Source organism: Lactuca serriola, chromosome 1 (genome assembly GCF_051521515.1).
Source record: "Lactuca serriola cultivar US96UC23 chromosome 1, Lser_US96UC23_V15, whole genome shotgun sequence".
In the NCBI taxonomy this organism is placed as follows: domain Eukaryota; kingdom Viridiplantae; phylum Streptophyta; class Magnoliopsida; order Asterales; family Asteraceae; genus Lactuca; species Lactuca serriola.
The window spans coordinates 206587272-206603480 of record NC_136408.1 but is presented as its reverse complement, the minus strand read 5'-3'; the positions used below and the strand labels follow the sequence as shown (position 1 = coordinate 206603480).

Sequence of the window (16209 nt, the reverse complement as noted above, 5' to 3'; positions counted from 1 at the left end):
AAAATACGAAAACCATCAACCATAAACCGGAAGGCACACGAGCATAGAAACAGCCAGAAAGAAAGGAAAAAAACCAAAAAACAGCATGTAAAATGTAAAAAAAAATGCAAACGGACAACGAAAAAGAAGGTGCAACACGAGCACTTCCCAAGGGGTCACCCATCCTTGTACTACTCTCGCCCAAGCACGCTTAACTGCGGAGTTCTGATGGGATTCGGTGCATTAGTGCTGGTATGATCGCACACGAAATACTATCCATGTTTATTGCATTTATGTGTTACAAGACGCAGAACATCCTTTGTTTTGGTACGCTGGGCGTGGGACCCACGTGACCGATCGGCTCCGTTACAAAAAAACGAAAACCATCAACCATAAACCAGAGGGCACCCGAGCATAGAAATAGCAAGAAAGAAAGGGAAAAAAAAAACAAAAAACCGCACGTAAAATGTAAAAAAAAAAAAAAAAAAAAAAAAAAAAAAAAAAAACGCAAACGGACAAACTAAAAAGGGGGGTGCAACACGAGGACTTCCCAGGGGGTCACCAATCCTAGTACTACTCTCGCCCAAGCACGCTTAACTGCGGAATTCTGATGGGATCCGGTGCATTAGTGCTGGTATGATCGCACCCGAAATACTATCCATGTTCATTGCTTTTATGTGTTACCAGACGCAGAACTTCCTTTGTTTTGGTACGCGGGGCGTGGGACCTACGTGACTGATCGGCTCAGTTCCAAAAATACGAAAACCATCAACCATGAACCGGAGGGCACCCGAGCATAGAAATAGCTAGAAAGAAAGGAAAACAAACCAAAAAACCGCATGTAAAATGTAAAAAAAAACGCAAACGGACAACGAAAAAGGGGGGTGCAAAACGAGGACTTCCCAAGGGGTCACCCATCGTAGTACTACTCTCGTACAAGCACGCTTAACTGCGGAGTTCTGATGGGTTCCGGTGCATTAGTGTTGTTATGATCACACCCAAAATAATATCCATGTTTATTGCTTTTATGTGTTACAAGATGCAGAATCTCCTTTGTTTTTATACGCGGTGCGTGGGATCCACGTGACCGATCGGCTCCGTTCCAAAAATACGAAAACCATCAACGATAAACCGGAAGGCACCCGAGCATATAAATAGCCAGAAAGAAAGGAAAAAAACCAAAAAACCGCACGTAAAATGTTAAAAAAAATGCAAACGGACATCGAAAAAGAGGGTGCAACACGAGCACTTCCAAGGGGGTCACCCATCCTTGTACTACTCTCGCCCAAGCTCGCTTAACTGCGATGTTCTGATGGGATTCGGTGCATTAGTGCTGGTATGATCGCACACGAAAGAGTATCTATGTTTATTGCTTTTATGTGTTACAAAATGCAGAACCTTCTTTGTTTTGGTACGCGGGGCATGGGACCCATATGACCGATCGACTCAGTTCCAAAAATACGAAAACCATGAACCATGAACCGAAGGGCAACCGAGCATAGAAGTAGCAAGAAAGAAAGGAAAAAAAACAAAAAACCGCACGTAAAATGTAAAAAAAAAAAAAAACGCAAACGGACAAACTAAAAAGGGGGGTGCAACACGAGGACTTCCCAGGGGGTCACCAATCCTAGTACTACTCTCGCCCAAGCACGCTTAATTGCGGAGTTCTGATGGGATCCGGTGCATTAGTGCTGGTATGATAGCACACGAAATAGTATCCCTGTTTATTGTTTTTATGTGTTACAAGACGCAGAACCTACTTTGTTTTGGTTTGCGGGGCGTGGGACCCATGTGACCGATCGGCTCCGTTCCAAAAATACGAAAACCATGAACCATGAACCGGAGGGCACCCGAGCATAGAAATAGCAAGAAAGAAAGGATAAAAAACCAAAAAACCGCACGTAAAATGTAAAAAAAAAATGCAAACGGACAACGAAAAAGATGGTGCAACACGAGCACATCCCAGGGGGTCACCCATCCTTGTACTACTCTCGCCCAAGCACACTTAACTGCGGAGTTCTGATGGGATTCGGTGCATTAGTGCTGGTATGATAGCACACGAAACACTATCCATGTTTATTGCTTTTATGTGTTACAAGACGCAGAGCCTACTTTGTTTTGGTACGCGGGGCGTGGGACCCAAGTGACCGATCGGCTCCGTTCCAAAAATACGAAAACCATGAACCATGAACCGGAGGGAACCCGAGCATAGAAATAGCAAGAAAGAAAGGAAAAAAAACCTAAAAACCGCACGTAAAATGGAAAAAAAAAGACGCAAACGGACAACGAAAAAGGGGGCGCAACACGAGGACTTCCCAGGGGGTCACCCATCCTAGTACTAATCTCGCCCAAGCACGCTTAACTGCCGAGTTCTGATAGGATCCGGTGCATTAGTGCTGTTATGATCACACCTAAAATAATATCCACGTTTATTGCTTTTATGTGTTACAAGACGCATAATCTCCTTTGTTTTTGTACGCGGGGCGTGGGATCCACGTGACGGATCAGCTCCGTTCCAAAAATACGAAAACCATCAACCATAAACCGGAAGGCACACGAGCATAGAAACAGCCAGAAAGAAAGGAAAAAAACCAAAAAACAGCATGTAAAATGTAAAAAAAAATGCAAACGGACAACGAAAAAGAAGGTGCAACACGAGCACTTCCCAAGGGGTCACCCATCCTTGTACTACTCTCGCCCAAGCACGCTTAACTGCGGAGTTCTGATGGGATTCGGTGCATTAGTGCTGGTATGATCGCACACGAAATACTATCCATGTTTATTGCATTTATGTGTTACAAGACGCAGAACATCCTTTGTTTTGGTACGCTGGGCGTGGGACCCACGTGACCGATCGGCTCCGTTACAAAAAAACGAAAACCATCAACCATAAACCAGAGGGCACCCGAGCATAGAAATAGCAAGAAAGAAAGGGAAAAAAAAAACAAAAAACCGCACGTAAAATGTAAAAAAAAAAAAAAAAAAAAAAAAAAAAAAAAAAACAACGCAAACGGACAAACTAAAAAGGGGGGTGCAACACGAGGACTTCCCAGGGGGTCACCAATCCTAGTACTACTCTCGCCCAAGCACGCTTAACTGCGGAATTCTGATGGGATCCGGTGCATTAGTGCTGGTATGATCGCACCCGAAATACTATCCATGTTCATTGCTTTTATGTGTTACCAGACGCAGAACTTCCTTTGTTTTGGTACGCGGGGCGTGGGACCTACGTGACTGATCGGCTCAGTTCCAAAAATACGAAAACCATCAACCATGAACCGGAGGGCACCCGAGCATAGAAATAGCTAGAAAGAAAGGAAAACAAACCAAAAAACCGCATGTAAAATGTAAAAAAAAACGCAAACGGACAACGAAAAAGGGGGGTGCAAAACGAGGACTTCCCAAGGGGTCACCCATCGTAGTACTACTCTCGTACAAGCACGCTTAACTGCGGAGTTCTGATGGGTTCCGGTGCATTAGTGTTGTTATGATCACACCCAAAATAATATCCATGTTTATTGCTTTTATGTGTTACAAGATGCAGAATCTCCTTTGTTTTTATACGCGGTGCGTGGAATCCACGTGACCGATCGGCTCCGTTCCAAAAATACGAAAACCATCAACGATAAACCGGAAGGCACCCGAGCATATAAATAGCCAGAAAGAAAGGAAAAAAACCAAAAAACCGCACGTAAAATGTTAAAAAAAATGCAAACGGACATCGAAAAAGAGGGTGCAACACGAGCACTTCCAAGGGGGTCACCCATCCTTGTACTACTCTCGCCCAAGCTCGCTTAACTGCGATGTTCTGATGGGATTCGGTGCATTAGTGCTGGTATGATCGCACACGAAAGAGTATCTATGTTTATTGCTTTTATGTGTTACAAAATGCAGAACCTTCTTTGTTTTGGTACGCGGGGCATGGGACCCATATGACCGATCGACTCAGTTCCAAAAATACGAAAACCATGAACCATGAACCGAAGGGCAACCGAGCATAGAAGTAGCAAGAAAGAAAGGAAAAAAAACAAAAAACCGCACGTAAAATGTAAAAAAAAAAAAAACGCAAACGGACAAACTAAAAAGGGGGGTGCAACACGAGGACTTCCCAGGGGGTCACCAATCCTAGTACTACTCTCGCCCAAGCACGCTTAATTGCGGAGTTCTGATGGGATCCGGTGCATTAGTGCTGGTATGATAGCACACGAAATAGTATCCCTGTTTATTGTTTTTATGTGTTACAAGACGCAGAACCTACTTTGTTTTGGTTTGCGGGGCGTGGGACCCATGTGACCGATCGGCTCCGTTCCAAAAATACGAAAACCATGAACCATGAACCGGAGGGCACCCGAGCATAGAAATAGCAAGAAAGAAAGGATAAAAAACCAAAAAACCGCACGTAAAATGTAAAAAAAAAATGCAAACGGACAACGAAAAAGATGGTGCAACACGAGCACATCCCAGGGGGTCACCCATCCTTGTACTACTCTCGCCCAAGCACACTTAACTGCGGAGTTCTGATGGGATTCGGTGCATTAGTGCTGGTATGATAGCACACGAAACACTATCCATGTTTATTGCTTTTATGTGTTACAAGACGCAGAGCCTACTTTGTTTTGGTACGCGGGGCGTGGGACCCAAGTGACCGATCGGCTCCGTTCCAAAAATACGAAAACCATGAACCATGAACCGGAGGGAACCCGAGCATAGAAATAGCAAGAAAGAAAGGAAAAAAAACCTAAAAACCGCACGTAAAATGGAAAAAAAAAAACGCAAACGGACAACGAAAAAGGGGGCGCAACACGAGGACTTCCCAGGGGGTCACCCATCCTAGTACTAATCTCGCCCAAGCACGCTTAACTGCAGAGTTCTGATAGGATCCGGTGCATTAGTGCTGTTATGATCACACCTAAAATAATATCCACGTTTATTGCTTTTATGTGTTACAAGACGCATAATCTCCTTTGTTTTTGTACGCGGGGCGTGGGATCCACGTGACGGATCAGCTCCGTTCCAAAAATACGAAAACCATCAACCATAAACCGAAAGGCACACGAGCATAGAAACAGCCAGAAAGAAAGGAAAAAAACCAAAAAACAGCATGTAAAATGTAAAAAAAAATGCAAACGGACAACGAAAAAGAAGGTGCAACACGAGCACTTCCCAAGGGGTCACCCATCCTTGTACTACTCTCGCCCAAGCACGCTTAACTGCGGAGTTCTGATGGGATTCGGTGCATTAGTGCTGGTATGATCGCACACGAAATACTATCCATGTTTATTGCATTTATGTGTTACAAGACGCAGAACATCCTTTGTTTTGGTACGCTGGGCGTGGGACCCACGTGACCGATCGGCTCCGTTACAAAAAAACGAAAACCATCAACCATAAACCAGAGGGCACCCGAGCATAGAAATAGCAAGAAAGAAAGGGAAAAAAAAACAAAAAACCGCACGTAAAATGTAAAAAAAAAAAAAAAAAAAAACGCAAACGGACAAACTAAAAAGGGGGGGGTGCAACACGAGGACTTCCCAGGGGGTCATCAATCCTAGTACTACTCTCGCCCAAGCACGCTTAACTGCGGAATTCTGATGGGATCCGGTGCATTAGTGCTGGTATGATCGCACCCGAAATACTATCCATGTTCATTGCTTTTATGTGTTACCAGACGCAGAACTTCCTTTGTTTTGGTACGCGGGGCGTGGGACCTACGTGACTGATCGGCTCAGTTCCAAAAATACGAAAACCATCAACCATGAACCGGAGGGCACCCGAGCATAGAAATAGCAAGAAAGAAAGGAAAACAAACCAAAAAACCGCATGTAAAATGTAAAAAAAAAACGCAAACGGACAACGAAAAAGGGGGGGTGCAAAACGAGGACTTCCCAAGGGGTCACCCATCCTAGTACTACTCTCGTACAAGCACGCTTAACTGCGGAGTTCTGATGGGTTCCGGTGCATTAGTGTTGTTATGATCACACCCAAAATAATATCCATGTTTATTGCTTTTATGTGTTACAAGATGCAGAATCTCCTTTGTTTTTATACGCGGGGCGTGGGATCCACGTGACCGATCGGCTCCGTTCCAAAAATACGAAAACCATCAACGATAAACCGGAAGGCACCCGAGCATAGAAATAGCCAGAAAGAAAGGAAAAAAAAACCAAAAAACCGCACGTAAAATGTTAAAAAAAATGCAAACGGACATCGAAAAAGAGGGTGCAACACGAGCACTTCCAAGGGGGTCACCCATCCTTGTACTACTCTCGCCCAAGCTCGCTTAACTGCGATGTTCTGATGGGATTCGGTGCATTAGTGCTGGTATGATTGCACACGAAATAGTATCTATGTTTATTGCTTTTATGTGTTACAAAATGCAGAACCTTCTTTGTTTTGGTACGCGGGGCATGGGACCCATGTGACCGATCGACTCAGTTCCAAAAATACGAAAACCATGAACCATGAACCGGAGGGCACCCGAGCATAGAAGTAGCAAGAAAGAAAGGAAAAAAAACAAAAAACCGCACGTAAAATGTAAAAAAAAACGCAAACGGACAAACTAAAAAGGGGGGTGCAACACGAGGACTTCCCAGGGGGTCACCAATCCTAGTACTACTCTCGCCCAAGCACGCTTAATTGCGGGGTTCTGATGGGATCCGGTGCATTAGTGCTGGTATGATAGCACACGAAATAGTATCCCTGTTTATTGTTTTTATGTGTTACAAGACGCAGAACCTACTTTGTTTTGGTATGCGGGGCGTGGGACCCATGTGACCGATCGGCTCCGTTCCAAAAATACGAAAACCATGAACCATGAACCGGAGGCACCCGAGCATAGAAATAGCAAGAAAGAAAGGATAAAAAACCAAAAAACCGCACGTAAAATGTAAAAAAAAAATGCAAACGGACAACGAAAAAGATGGTGCAACACGAGCACATCCCAGGGGGTCACCCATCCTTGTACTACTCTCGCCCAAGCACACTTAACTGCGGAGTTCTGATGGGATTCGGTGCATTAGTGCTGGTATGATAGCACACGAAACACTATCCATGTTTATTGCTTTTATGTGTTACAAGACGCAGAGCCTACTTTGTTTTGGTACGCGGGGCGTGGGACCCAAGTGACCGATCGGCTCCGTTCCAAAAATACGAAAACCATGAACCATGAACCGGAGGGAACCCGAGCATAGAAATAGCAAGAAAGAAAGGAAAAAAAACCTAAAAACCGCACGTAAAATGGAAAAAAAAAAAACGCAAACGGACAACGAAAAAGGGGGCGCAACACGAGGACTTCCCAGGGGGTCACCCATCCTAGTACTAATCTCGCCCAAGCACGCTTAACTGCAGAGTTCTGATAGGATCCGGTGCATTAGTGCTGTTATGATCACACCTAAAATAATATCCACGTTTATTGCTTTTATGTGTTACAAGACGCATAATCTCCTTTGTTTTTGTACGCGGGGCGTGGGATCCACGTGACGGATCAGCTCCGTTCCAAAAATACGAAAACCATCAACCATAAACCGAAAGGCACACGAGCATAGAAACAGCCAGAAAGAAAGGAAAAAAACCAAAAAACAGCATGTAAAATGTAAAAAAAAATGCAAACGGACAACGAAAAAGAAGGTGCAACACGAGCACTTCCCAAGGGGTCACCCATCCTTGTACTACTCTCGCCCAAGCACGCTTAACTGCGGAGTTCTGATGGGATTCGGTGCATTAGTGCTGGTATGATCGCACACGAAATACTATCCATGTTTATTGCATTTATGTGTTACAAGACACAGAACATCCTTTGTTTTGGTACGCTGGGCGTGGGACCCACGTGACCGATCGGCTCCGTTACAAAAAAACGAAAACCATCAACCATAAACCAGAGGGCACCCGAGCATAGAAATAGCAAGAAAGAAAGGGAAAAAAAAACAAAAAACCGCACGTAAAATGTAAAAAAAAAAAAAAAAAAAAAAACGCAAACGGACAAACTAAAAAGGGGGGGGTGCAACACGAGGACTTCCCAGGGGGTCATCAATCCTAGTACTACTCTCGCCCAAGCACGCTTAACTGCGGAATTCTGATGGGATCCGGTGCATTAGTGCTGGTATGATCGCACCCGAAATACTATCCATGTTCATTGCTTTTATGTGTTACCAGACGCAGAACTTCCTTTGTTTTGGTACGCGGGGCGTGGGACCTACGTGACTGATCGGCTCAGTTCCAAACATACGAAAACCATCAACCATGAACCGGAGGGCACCCGAGCATAGAAATAGCAAGAAAGAAAGGAAAACAAACCAAAAAACCGCATGTAAAATGTAAAAAAAAAACGCAAACGGACAACGAAAAAGGGGGGGTGCAAAACGAGGACTTCCCAAGGGGTCACCCATCCTAGTACTACTCTCGTACAAGCACGCTTAACTGCGGAGTTCTGATGGGTTCCGGTGCATTAGTGTTGTTATGATCACACCCAAAATAATATCCATGTTTATTGCTTTTATGTGTTACAAGATGCAGAATCTCCTTTGTTTTTATACGCGGGGCGTGGGATCCACGTGACCGATCGGCTCCGTTCCAAAAATACGAAAACCATCAACGATAAACCGGAAGGCACCCGAGCATAGAAATAGCCAGAAAGAAAGGAAAAAAAAACCAAAAAACCGCACGTAAAATGTTAAAAAAAATGCAAACGGACATCGAAAAAGAGGGTGCAACACGAGCACTTCCAAGGGGGTCACCCATCCTTGTACTACTCTCGCCCAAGCTCGCTTAACTGCGATGTTCTGATGGGATTCGGTGCATTAGTGCTGGTATGATTGCACACGAAATAGTATCTATGTTTATTGCTTTTATGTGTTACAAAATGCAGAACCTTCTTTGTTTTGGTACGCAGGGCATGGGACCCATGTGACCGATCGACTCAGTTCCAAAAATACGAAAACCATGAACCATGAACCGGAGGGCACCCGAGCATAGAAGTAGCAAGAAAGAAAGGAAAAAAAACAAAAAACCGCACGTAAAATGTAAAAAAAAAAAAAAAAAAACGCAAACGGACAAACTAAAAAGGGGGGTGCAACACGAGGACTTCCCAGGGGGTCACCAATCCTAGTACTACTCTCGCCCAAGCACGCTTAATTGCGGAGTTCTGATGGGATCCGGTGCATTAGTGCTGGTATGATAGCACACGAAATAGTATCCCTGTTTATTGTTTTTATGTGTTACAAGACGCAGAACCTACTTTGTTTTGGTTTGCGGGGCGTGGGACCCATGTGACCGATCGGCTCCGTTCCAAAAATACGAAAACCATCAACCATGAACCGGAGGGCACCCGAGCATAGAAATAGCAAGAAAGAAAGGATAAAAAACCAAAAAACCGCACGTAAAATGTAAAAAAAAAATGCAAACGGACAACGAAAAAGATGGTGCAACACGAGCACATCCCAGGGGGTCACCCATCCTTGTACTACTCTCGCCCAAGCACACTTAACTGCGGAGTTCTGATGGGATTCGGTGCATTAGTGCTGGTATGATAGCACACGAAACACTATCCATGTTTATTGCTTTTATGTGTTACAAGACGCAGAGCCTACTTTGTTTTGGTACGCGGGGCGTGGGACCCAAGTGACCGATCGGCTCCGTTCCAAAAATACGAAAACCATGAACCATGAACCGGAGGGAACCCGAGCATAGAAATAGCAAGAAAGAAAGGAAAAAAAACCTAAAAACCGCACGTAAAATGGAAAAAAAAAAACGCAAACGGACAACGAAAAAGGGGGCGCAACACGAGGACTTCCCAGGGGGTCACCCATCCTAGTACTAATCTCGCCCAAGCACGCTTAACTGCAGAGTTCTGATAGGATCCGGTGCATTAGTGCTGTTATGATCACACCTAAAATAATATCCACGTTTATTGCTTTTATGTGTTACAAGACGCATAATCTCCTTTGTTTTTGTACGCGGGGCGTGGGATCCACGTGACGGATCAGCTCCGTTCCAAAAATACGAAAACCATCAACCATAAACCGAAAGGCACACGAGCATAGAAACAGCCAGAAAGAAAGGAAAAAAACCAAAAAACAGCATGTAAAATGTAAAAAAAAATGCAAACGGACAACGAAAAAGAAGGTGCAACACGAGCACTTCCCAAGGGGTCACCCATCCTTGTACTACTCTCGCCCAAGCACGCTTAACTGCGGAGTTCTGATGGGATTCGGTGCATTAGTGCTGGTATGATCGCACACGAAATACTATCCATGTTTATTGCATTTATGTGTTACAAGACGCAGAACATCCTTTGTTTTGGTACGCTGGGCGTGGGACCCACGTGACCGATCGGCTCCGTTACAAAAAAACGAAAACCATCAACCATAAACCAGAGGGCACCCGAGCATAGAAATAGCAAGAAAGAAAGGGAAAAAAAAACAAAAAACCGCACGTAAAATGTAAAAAAAAAAAAAAAAAAAAAACGCAAACGGACAAACTAAAAAGGGGGGGGTGCAACACGAGGACTTCCCAGGGGGTCATCAATCCTAGTACTACTCTCGCCCAAGCACGCTTAACTGCGGAATTCTGATGGGATCCGGTGCATTAGTGCTGGTATGATCGCAACCGAAATACTATCCATGTTCATTGCTTTTATGTGTTACCAGACGCAGAACTTCCTTTGTTTTGGTACGCGGGGCGTGGGACCTACGTGACTGATCGGCTCAGTTCCAAAAATACGAAAACCATCAACCATGAACCGGAGGGCACCCGAGCATAGAAATAGCAAGAAAGAAAGGAAAACAAACCAAAAAACCGCATGTAAAATGTAAAAAAAAAACGCAAACGGACAACGAAAAAGGGGGGGTGCAAAACGAGGACTTCCCAAGGGGTCACCCATCCTAGTACTACTCTCGTACAAGCACGCTTAACTGCGGAGTTCTGATGGGTTCCGGTGCATTAGTGTTGTTATGATCACACCCAAAATAATATCCATGTTTATTGTTTTTATGTGTTACAAGATGCAGAATCTCCTTTGTTTTTATACGCGGGGCGTGGGATCCACGTGACCGATCGGCTCCGTTCCAAAAATACGAAAACCATCAACGATAAACCGGAAGGCACCCGAGCATAGAAATAGCCAGAAAGAAAGGAAAAAAAAACCAAAAAACCGCACGTAAAATGTTAAAAAAAATGCAAACGGACATCGAAAAAGAGGGTGCAACACGAGCACTTCCAAGGGGGTCACCCATCCTTGTACTACTCTCGCCCAAGCTCGCTTAACTGCGATGTTCTGATGGGATTCGGTGCATTAGTGCTGGTATGATTGCACACGAAATAGTATCTATGTTTATTGCTTTTATGTGTTACAAAATGCAGAACCTTCTTTGTTTTGGTACGCGGGGCATGGGACCCATGTGACCGATCGACTCAGTTCCAAAAATACGAAAACCATGAACCATGAACCGGAGGGCACCCGAGCATAGAAGTAGCAAGAAAGAAAGGAAAAAAAACAAAAAACCGCACGTAAAATGTAAAAAAAAAAAAAAAACGCAAACGGACAAACTAAAAAGGGGGGTGCAACACGAGGACTTCCCAGGGGGTCACCAATCCTAGTACTACTCTCGCCCAAGCACGCTTAATTGCGGAGTTCTGATGGGATCCGGTGCATTAGTGCTGGTATGATAGCACACGAAATAGTATCCCTGTTTATTGTTTTTATGTGTTACAAGACGCAGAACCTACTTTGTTTTGGTTTGCGGGGCGTGGGACCCATGTGACCGATCGGCTCCGTTCCAAAAATAAGAAAACCATGAACCATGAACCGGAGGGCACCCGAGCATAGAAATAGCAAGAAAGAAAGGATAAAAAACCAAAAAACCGCACGTAAAATGTAAAAAAAAAATGCAAACGGACAACGAAAAAGATGGTGCAACACGAGCACATCCCAGGGGGTCACCCATCCTTGTACTACTCTCGCCCAAGCACACTTAACTGCGGAGTTCTGATGGGATTCGGTGCATTAGTGCTGGTATGATAGCACACGAAACACTATCCATGTTTATTGCTTTTATGTGTTACAAGACGCAGAGCCTACTTTGTTTTGGTACGCGGGGCGTGGGACCCAAGTGACCGATCGGCTCCGTTCCAAAAATACGAAAACCATGAACCATGAACCGGAGGGAACCCGAGCATAGAAATAGCAAGAAAGAAAGGAAAAAAAACCTAAAAACCGCACGTAAAATGGAAAAAAAAAACGCAAACGGACAACGAAAAAGGGGGCGCAACACGAGGACTTCCCAGGGGGTCACCCATCCTAGTACTAATCTCGCCCAAGCACGCTTAACTGCAGAGTTCTGATAGGATCCGGTGCATTAGTGCTGTTATGATCACACCTAAAATAATATCCACGTTTATTGCTTTTATGTGTTACAAGACGCATAATCTCCTTTGTTTTTGTACGCGGGGCGTGGGATCCACGTGACGGATCAGCTCCGTTCCAAAAATACGAAAACCATCAACCATAAACCGAAAGGCACACGAGCATAGAAACAGCCAGAAAGAAAGGAAAAAAACCAAAAAACAGCATGTAAAATGTAAAAAAAAAAATGCAAACGGACAACGAAAAAGAAGGTGCAACACGAGCACTTCCCAAGGGGTCACCCATCCTTGTACTACTCTCGCCCAAGCACGCTTAACTGCGGAGTTCTGATGGGATTCGGTGCATTAGTGCTGGTATGATCGCACACGAAATACTATCCATGTTTATTGCATTTATGTGTTACAAGACGCAGAACATCCTTTGTTTTGGTACGCTGGGCGTGGGACCCACGTGACTGATCGGCTCCGTTACAAAAAAACGAAAACCATCAACCATAAACCAGAGGGCACCCGAGCATAGAAATAGCAAGAAAGAAAGGGAAAAAAAAAAACAAAAAACCGCACGCAAAATGTAAAAAAAAAAAAAAAAAAAAAAAAAAAAAAAAAAAAAAAACGCAAACGGACAAACTAAAAAGGGGGGGTGCAACACGAGGACTTCCCAGGGGGTCACCAATCCTAGTACTACTCTCGCCCAAGCACGCTTAACTGCGGAATTCTGATGGGATCCGGTGCATTAGTGCTGGTATGATCGCACCCGAAATACTATCCATGTTCATTGCTTTTATGTGTTACCAGACGCAGAACTTCCTTTGTTTTGGTACGTGGGGCGTGGGACCTACGTGACTGATCGGCTCAGTTCCAAAAATACGAAAACCATCAACCATGAACCGGAGGGCACCCGAGCATAGAAATAGCAAGAAAGAAAGGAAAACAAACCAAAAAACCGCATGTAAAATGTAAAAAAAAAACGCAAACGGACAACGAAAAAGGGGGGTGCAAAACGAGGACTTCCCAAGGGGTCACCCATCCTAGTACTACTCTCGTACAAGCACGCTTAACTGCGGAGTTCTGATGGGTTCCGGTGCATTAGTGTTGTTATGATCACACCCAAAATAATATCCATGTTTATTGCTTTTATGTGTTACAAGATGCAGAATCTCCTTTGTTTTTATACGCGGGGCGTGGGATCCACGTGACCGATCGGCTCCGTTCCAAAAATACGAAAACCATCAACGATAAACCGGAAGGCACCCGAGCATAGAAATAGCCAGAAAGAAAGGAAATAAACCAAAAAACCGCACGTAAAATGTTAAAAAAAAATGCAAACGGACATCGAAAAAGAGGGTGCAACACGAGCACTTCCAAGGGGGTCACCCATCCTTGTACTACTCTCGCCCAAGCTCGCTTAACTGCGATGTTCTGATGGGATTCGGTGCATTAGTGCTGGTATGATCGCACACGAAATAGTATCTATGTTTATTGCTTTTATGTGTTACAAAATGCAGAACCTTCTTTGTTTAGGTACGCGGGGCGTGGGACCCATGTGACCGATCGACTCAGTTCCAAAAATACGAAAATCATGAACCATGAACCGGAGGGCACCCGAGCATAGAAGTAGCAAGAAAGAAAGGAAAAAAAACAAAAAACCGCACGTAAAATGTAAAAAAAAAAAAAAACGCAAACGGACAAACTAAAAAGGGGGGTGCAACACGAGGACTTCCCAGGGGGTCACCAATCCTAGTACTACTCTCGCCCAAGCACGCTTAATTGCGGAGTTCTGATGGGATCCGGTGCATTAGTGCTGGTATGATAGCACACGAAATAGTATCCCTGTTTATTGTTTTTATGTGTTACAAGACGCAGAACCTACTTTGTTTTGGTATGCGGGGCGTGGGACCCACGTGACCGATCGGCTCCGTTCCAAAAATACGAAAACCATGAACCATGAACCGGAGGGCACCCGAGCATAGAAATAGCAAGAAAGAAAGGATAAAAAACCAAAAAACCGCACGTAAAATGTAAAAAAAAAATGCAAACGGACAACGAAAAAGATGGTGCAACACGAGCATATCCCAGGGGGTCACCCATCCTTGTACTACTCTCGCCCAAGCACACTTAACTGCGGAGTTCTGATGGGATTCGGTGCATTAGTGCTGGTATGATAGCACACGAAACACTATCCATGTTTATTGCTTTTATGTGTTACAAGACGCAGAGCCTACTTTGTTTTGGTACGCGGGGCGTGGGACCCAAGTGACCGATCGGCTCCGTTCCAAAAATACGAAAACCATGAACCATGAACCGGAGGGAACCCGAGCATAGAAATAGCAAGAAAGAAAGGAAAAAAAACCTAAAAACCGCACGTAAAATGGAAAAAAAAAACGCAAACGGACAACGAAAAAGGGGGCGCAACACGAGGACTTCCCAGGGGGTCACCCATCCTAGTACTAATCTCGCCCAAGCACGCTTAACTGCGGAGTTCTGATAGGATCCGGTGCATTAGTGCTGTTATGATCACACCCAAAATAATATCCACGTTAATTGCTTTTATGTGTTACAAGACGCATAATCTCCTTTGTTTTTGTACGCGGGGCGTGGGATCCATGTGACGGATCAGCTCCGTTCCAAAAATACGAAAACCATCAACCATAAACCGGAAGGCACACGAGCATAGAAACAGCCAGAAAGAAAGGAAAAAAACCAAAAAACAGCATGTAAAATGTAAAAAAAAATGCAAACGGACAACGAAAAAGAAGGTGCAACACGAGCACTTCCCAAGGGGTCACCCATCCTTGTACTACTCTCGCCCAAGCACGCTTAACTGCGGAGTTCTGATGGGATTCGGTGCATTAGTGCTGGTATGATCGCACACGAAATACTATCCATGTTTATTGCATTTATGTGTTACAAGACGCAGAACATCCTTTGTTTTGGTACGCTGGGCGTGGGACCCACGTGACCGATCGGCTCCGTTACAAAAAAACGAAAACCATCAACCATAAACCAGAGGGCACCCGAGCATAGAAATAGCAAGAAAGAAAGGAAAAAAAAACAAAAAACCGCACGCAAAATGTAAAAAAAAAAAAAAAAAAAAAAAAAAACGCAAACGGACAAACTAAAAAGGGGGGGGGGGGGGTGCAAAACGAGGACTTACCAGGGGGTCACCAATCCTAGTACTACTCTCGCCCAAGCACGCTTAACTGCGGAATTCTGATGGGATCCGGTGCATTAGTGCTGGTATGATCGCACCCGAAATACTATCCATGTTCATTGCTTTTATGTGTTACCAGACGCAGAACTTCCTTTGTTTTGGTACGCGGGGCGTGGGACCTACGTGACTGATCGGCTCAGTTTCAAAAATACGAAAACCATCAACCATGAACCGGAGGGCACCCGAGCATAGAATTAGCAAGAAAGAAAGGAAAACAAACCAAAAAACCGAGCATAGAAACAACCAGAAAGAAAGGAAAAAAACCAAAAAACAGCATGTAAAATGTAAAAAAAAATGCAAACGGACAACGAAAAAGAAGGTGCAACACGAGCACTTCCCAAGGGGTCACCCATCCTTGTACTACTCTCGCCCAAGCACGCTTAACTGCGGAGTTCTGATGGGATTCGGTGCATTAGTGCTGGTATGATCGCACACGAAATACTATCCATGTTTATTGCATTTATTTGTTACAAGACGCAAAACATCCTTTGTTTTGGTACGCTGGGCGTGGGACCCACGTGACCGATCGGCTCCGTTACAAAAATACGAAAACCATCAACCATAAACCAGAGGGCACCCGAGCATAGAAATAGCAAGAAAGAAAGGAAAACAAACCAAAAAACCGCATGTAAAATGTAAAAAAAAACGCAAAAGGACAACAA

At 44.4% G+C, this 16209-nt stretch overlaps 44 non-coding genes and 1 pseudogene across 44 annotated transcripts; all 45 read right to left on the bottom strand.

The window, feature by feature from the left end:
- Positions 1–126: 126 nt before the first annotated feature.
- Positions 127–245, bottom strand: LOC145075722 (5S ribosomal RNA). Its single transcript, XR_013692498.1, has one exon. It is a non-coding gene; the product is annotated as a 5S ribosomal RNA (ribosomal RNA).
- A 263-nt stretch (positions 246–508) lies between these two features.
- Positions 509–627, bottom strand: LOC145085371 (5S ribosomal RNA). Its single transcript, XR_013699772.1, has one exon. It is a non-coding gene; the product is annotated as a 5S ribosomal RNA (ribosomal RNA).
- Positions 628–860: 233 nt separating this feature from the next.
- LOC145076814 (5S ribosomal RNA) lies at positions 861–979 on the bottom strand. Its single transcript, XR_013692813.1, has one exon. It is a non-coding gene; the product is annotated as a 5S ribosomal RNA (ribosomal RNA).
- Positions 980–1210: 231 nt separating this feature from the next.
- LOC145079040 (5S ribosomal RNA) lies at positions 1211–1329 on the bottom strand. The gene has a single exon (XR_013694568.1). It is a non-coding gene; the product is annotated as a 5S ribosomal RNA (ribosomal RNA).
- A 239-nt stretch (positions 1330–1568) lies between these two features.
- Positions 1569–1687, bottom strand: LOC145074840 (5S ribosomal RNA). The gene has a single exon (XR_013692138.1). It is a non-coding gene; the product is annotated as a 5S ribosomal RNA (ribosomal RNA).
- Positions 1688–1920: 233 nt separating this feature from the next.
- Positions 1921–2039, bottom strand: LOC145079526 (5S ribosomal RNA). Its single transcript, XR_013695036.1, has one exon. It is a non-coding gene; the product is annotated as a 5S ribosomal RNA (ribosomal RNA).
- Positions 2040–2273: 234 nt separating this feature from the next.
- Positions 2274–2392, bottom strand: LOC145078893 (5S ribosomal RNA). The gene has a single exon (XR_013694422.1). It is a non-coding gene; the product is annotated as a 5S ribosomal RNA (ribosomal RNA).
- A 231-nt stretch (positions 2393–2623) lies between these two features.
- LOC145075717 (5S ribosomal RNA) lies at positions 2624–2742 on the bottom strand. Its single transcript, XR_013692497.1, has one exon. It is a non-coding gene; the product is annotated as a 5S ribosomal RNA (ribosomal RNA).
- A 265-nt stretch (positions 2743–3007) lies between these two features.
- Positions 3008–3126, bottom strand: LOC145085370 (5S ribosomal RNA). The gene has a single exon (XR_013699771.1). It is a non-coding gene; the product is annotated as a 5S ribosomal RNA (ribosomal RNA).
- Positions 3127–3359: 233 nt separating this feature from the next.
- On the bottom strand, positions 3360–3478 carry LOC145076810 (5S ribosomal RNA). The gene has a single exon (XR_013692812.1). It is a non-coding gene; the product is annotated as a 5S ribosomal RNA (ribosomal RNA).
- Positions 3479–3709: 231 nt separating this feature from the next.
- On the bottom strand, positions 3710–3828 carry LOC145079039 (5S ribosomal RNA). Its single transcript, XR_013694567.1, has one exon. It is a non-coding gene; the product is annotated as a 5S ribosomal RNA (ribosomal RNA).
- Positions 3829–4066: 238 nt separating this feature from the next.
- On the bottom strand, positions 4067–4185 carry LOC145074827 (5S ribosomal RNA). The gene has a single exon (XR_013692132.1). It is a non-coding gene; the product is annotated as a 5S ribosomal RNA (ribosomal RNA).
- Positions 4186–4418: 233 nt separating this feature from the next.
- LOC145079525 (5S ribosomal RNA) lies at positions 4419–4537 on the bottom strand. The gene has a single exon (XR_013695035.1). It is a non-coding gene; the product is annotated as a 5S ribosomal RNA (ribosomal RNA).
- A 234-nt stretch (positions 4538–4771) lies between these two features.
- Positions 4772–4890, bottom strand: LOC145078179 (5S ribosomal RNA). Its single transcript, XR_013693773.1, has one exon. It is a non-coding gene; the product is annotated as a 5S ribosomal RNA (ribosomal RNA).
- A 231-nt stretch (positions 4891–5121) lies between these two features.
- LOC145075713 (5S ribosomal RNA) lies at positions 5122–5240 on the bottom strand. Its single transcript, XR_013692495.1, has one exon. It is a non-coding gene; the product is annotated as a 5S ribosomal RNA (ribosomal RNA).
- A 249-nt stretch (positions 5241–5489) lies between these two features.
- On the bottom strand, positions 5490–5608 carry LOC145085752 (5S ribosomal RNA). Its single transcript, XR_013700143.1, has one exon. It is a non-coding gene; the product is annotated as a 5S ribosomal RNA (ribosomal RNA).
- A 235-nt stretch (positions 5609–5843) lies between these two features.
- LOC145076091 (5S ribosomal RNA) lies at positions 5844–5962 on the bottom strand. Its single transcript, XR_013692589.1, has one exon. It is a non-coding gene; the product is annotated as a 5S ribosomal RNA (ribosomal RNA).
- A 233-nt stretch (positions 5963–6195) lies between these two features.
- Positions 6196–6314, bottom strand: LOC145079080 (5S ribosomal RNA). Its single transcript, XR_013694606.1, has one exon. It is a non-coding gene; the product is annotated as a 5S ribosomal RNA (ribosomal RNA).
- A 233-nt stretch (positions 6315–6547) lies between these two features.
- LOC145078805 (5S ribosomal RNA) lies at positions 6548–6666 on the bottom strand. Its single transcript, XR_013694336.1, has one exon. It is a non-coding gene; the product is annotated as a 5S ribosomal RNA (ribosomal RNA).
- Positions 6667–6898: 232 nt separating this feature from the next.
- On the bottom strand, positions 6899–7017 carry LOC145079524 (5S ribosomal RNA). The gene has a single exon (XR_013695034.1). It is a non-coding gene; the product is annotated as a 5S ribosomal RNA (ribosomal RNA).
- Positions 7018–7252: 235 nt separating this feature from the next.
- On the bottom strand, positions 7253–7371 carry LOC145078168 (5S ribosomal RNA). The gene has a single exon (XR_013693762.1). It is a non-coding gene; the product is annotated as a 5S ribosomal RNA (ribosomal RNA).
- A 231-nt stretch (positions 7372–7602) lies between these two features.
- LOC145075708 (5S ribosomal RNA) lies at positions 7603–7721 on the bottom strand. The gene has a single exon (XR_013692494.1). It is a non-coding gene; the product is annotated as a 5S ribosomal RNA (ribosomal RNA).
- A 251-nt stretch (positions 7722–7972) lies between these two features.
- On the bottom strand, positions 7973–8091 carry LOC145085751 (5S ribosomal RNA). The gene has a single exon (XR_013700142.1). It is a non-coding gene; the product is annotated as a 5S ribosomal RNA (ribosomal RNA).
- Positions 8092–8326: 235 nt separating this feature from the next.
- Positions 8327–8445, bottom strand: LOC145076088 (5S ribosomal RNA). Its single transcript, XR_013692588.1, has one exon. It is a non-coding gene; the product is annotated as a 5S ribosomal RNA (ribosomal RNA).
- A 233-nt stretch (positions 8446–8678) lies between these two features.
- On the bottom strand, positions 8679–8797 carry LOC145079079 (5S ribosomal RNA). Its single transcript, XR_013694605.1, has one exon. It is a non-coding gene; the product is annotated as a 5S ribosomal RNA (ribosomal RNA).
- Positions 8798–9040: 243 nt separating this feature from the next.
- Positions 9041–9159, bottom strand: LOC145074821 (5S ribosomal RNA). Its single transcript, XR_013692126.1, has one exon. It is a non-coding gene; the product is annotated as a 5S ribosomal RNA (ribosomal RNA).
- Positions 9160–9392: 233 nt separating this feature from the next.
- LOC145079523 (5S ribosomal RNA) lies at positions 9393–9511 on the bottom strand. The gene has a single exon (XR_013695033.1). It is a non-coding gene; the product is annotated as a 5S ribosomal RNA (ribosomal RNA).
- A 234-nt stretch (positions 9512–9745) lies between these two features.
- On the bottom strand, positions 9746–9864 carry LOC145078157 (5S ribosomal RNA). Its single transcript, XR_013693751.1, has one exon. It is a non-coding gene; the product is annotated as a 5S ribosomal RNA (ribosomal RNA).
- A 231-nt stretch (positions 9865–10095) lies between these two features.
- On the bottom strand, positions 10096–10214 carry LOC145075705 (5S ribosomal RNA). The gene has a single exon (XR_013692493.1). It is a non-coding gene; the product is annotated as a 5S ribosomal RNA (ribosomal RNA).
- Positions 10215–10464: 250 nt separating this feature from the next.
- Positions 10465–10583, bottom strand: LOC145074555 (5S ribosomal RNA). Its single transcript, XR_013691905.1, has one exon. It is a non-coding gene; the product is annotated as a 5S ribosomal RNA (ribosomal RNA).
- Positions 10584–10818: 235 nt separating this feature from the next.
- Positions 10819–10937, bottom strand: LOC145076083 (5S ribosomal RNA). The gene has a single exon (XR_013692586.1). It is a non-coding gene; the product is annotated as a 5S ribosomal RNA (ribosomal RNA).
- Positions 10938–11170: 233 nt separating this feature from the next.
- Positions 11171–11289, bottom strand: LOC145079078 (5S ribosomal RNA). Its single transcript, XR_013694604.1, has one exon. It is a non-coding gene; the product is annotated as a 5S ribosomal RNA (ribosomal RNA).
- Positions 11290–11529: 240 nt separating this feature from the next.
- LOC145074815 (5S ribosomal RNA) lies at positions 11530–11648 on the bottom strand. The gene has a single exon (XR_013692124.1). It is a non-coding gene; the product is annotated as a 5S ribosomal RNA (ribosomal RNA).
- Positions 11649–11881: 233 nt separating this feature from the next.
- On the bottom strand, positions 11882–12000 carry LOC145079521 (5S ribosomal RNA). Its single transcript, XR_013695032.1, has one exon. It is a non-coding gene; the product is annotated as a 5S ribosomal RNA (ribosomal RNA).
- A 233-nt stretch (positions 12001–12233) lies between these two features.
- LOC145078146 (5S ribosomal RNA) lies at positions 12234–12352 on the bottom strand. The gene has a single exon (XR_013693741.1). It is a non-coding gene; the product is annotated as a 5S ribosomal RNA (ribosomal RNA).
- A 233-nt stretch (positions 12353–12585) lies between these two features.
- LOC145075691 (5S ribosomal RNA) lies at positions 12586–12704 on the bottom strand. Its single transcript, XR_013692491.1, has one exon. It is a non-coding gene; the product is annotated as a 5S ribosomal RNA (ribosomal RNA).
- Positions 12705–12973: 269 nt separating this feature from the next.
- Positions 12974–13092, bottom strand: LOC145085369 (5S ribosomal RNA). Its single transcript, XR_013699770.1, has one exon. It is a non-coding gene; the product is annotated as a 5S ribosomal RNA (ribosomal RNA).
- A 234-nt stretch (positions 13093–13326) lies between these two features.
- Positions 13327–13445, bottom strand: LOC145076079 (5S ribosomal RNA). The gene has a single exon (XR_013692585.1). It is a non-coding gene; the product is annotated as a 5S ribosomal RNA (ribosomal RNA).
- A 232-nt stretch (positions 13446–13677) lies between these two features.
- LOC145079038 (5S ribosomal RNA) lies at positions 13678–13796 on the bottom strand. Its single transcript, XR_013694566.1, has one exon. It is a non-coding gene; the product is annotated as a 5S ribosomal RNA (ribosomal RNA).
- Positions 13797–14035: 239 nt separating this feature from the next.
- On the bottom strand, positions 14036–14154 carry LOC145074808 (5S ribosomal RNA). The gene has a single exon (XR_013692122.1). It is a non-coding gene; the product is annotated as a 5S ribosomal RNA (ribosomal RNA).
- Positions 14155–14387: 233 nt separating this feature from the next.
- LOC145079554 (5S ribosomal RNA) lies at positions 14388–14506 on the bottom strand (annotated as a pseudogene).
- A 233-nt stretch (positions 14507–14739) lies between these two features.
- On the bottom strand, positions 14740–14858 carry LOC145073350 (5S ribosomal RNA). Its single transcript, XR_013691327.1, has one exon. It is a non-coding gene; the product is annotated as a 5S ribosomal RNA (ribosomal RNA).
- Positions 14859–15089: 231 nt separating this feature from the next.
- LOC145075685 (5S ribosomal RNA) lies at positions 15090–15208 on the bottom strand. The gene has a single exon (XR_013692490.1). It is a non-coding gene; the product is annotated as a 5S ribosomal RNA (ribosomal RNA).
- Positions 15209–15468: 260 nt separating this feature from the next.
- On the bottom strand, positions 15469–15587 carry LOC145076748 (5S ribosomal RNA). The gene has a single exon (XR_013692792.1). It is a non-coding gene; the product is annotated as a 5S ribosomal RNA (ribosomal RNA).
- Positions 15588–15863: 276 nt separating this feature from the next.
- On the bottom strand, positions 15864–15982 carry LOC145075682 (5S ribosomal RNA). The gene has a single exon (XR_013692489.1). It is a non-coding gene; the product is annotated as a 5S ribosomal RNA (ribosomal RNA).
- Positions 15983–16209: the final 227 nt, after the last annotated feature.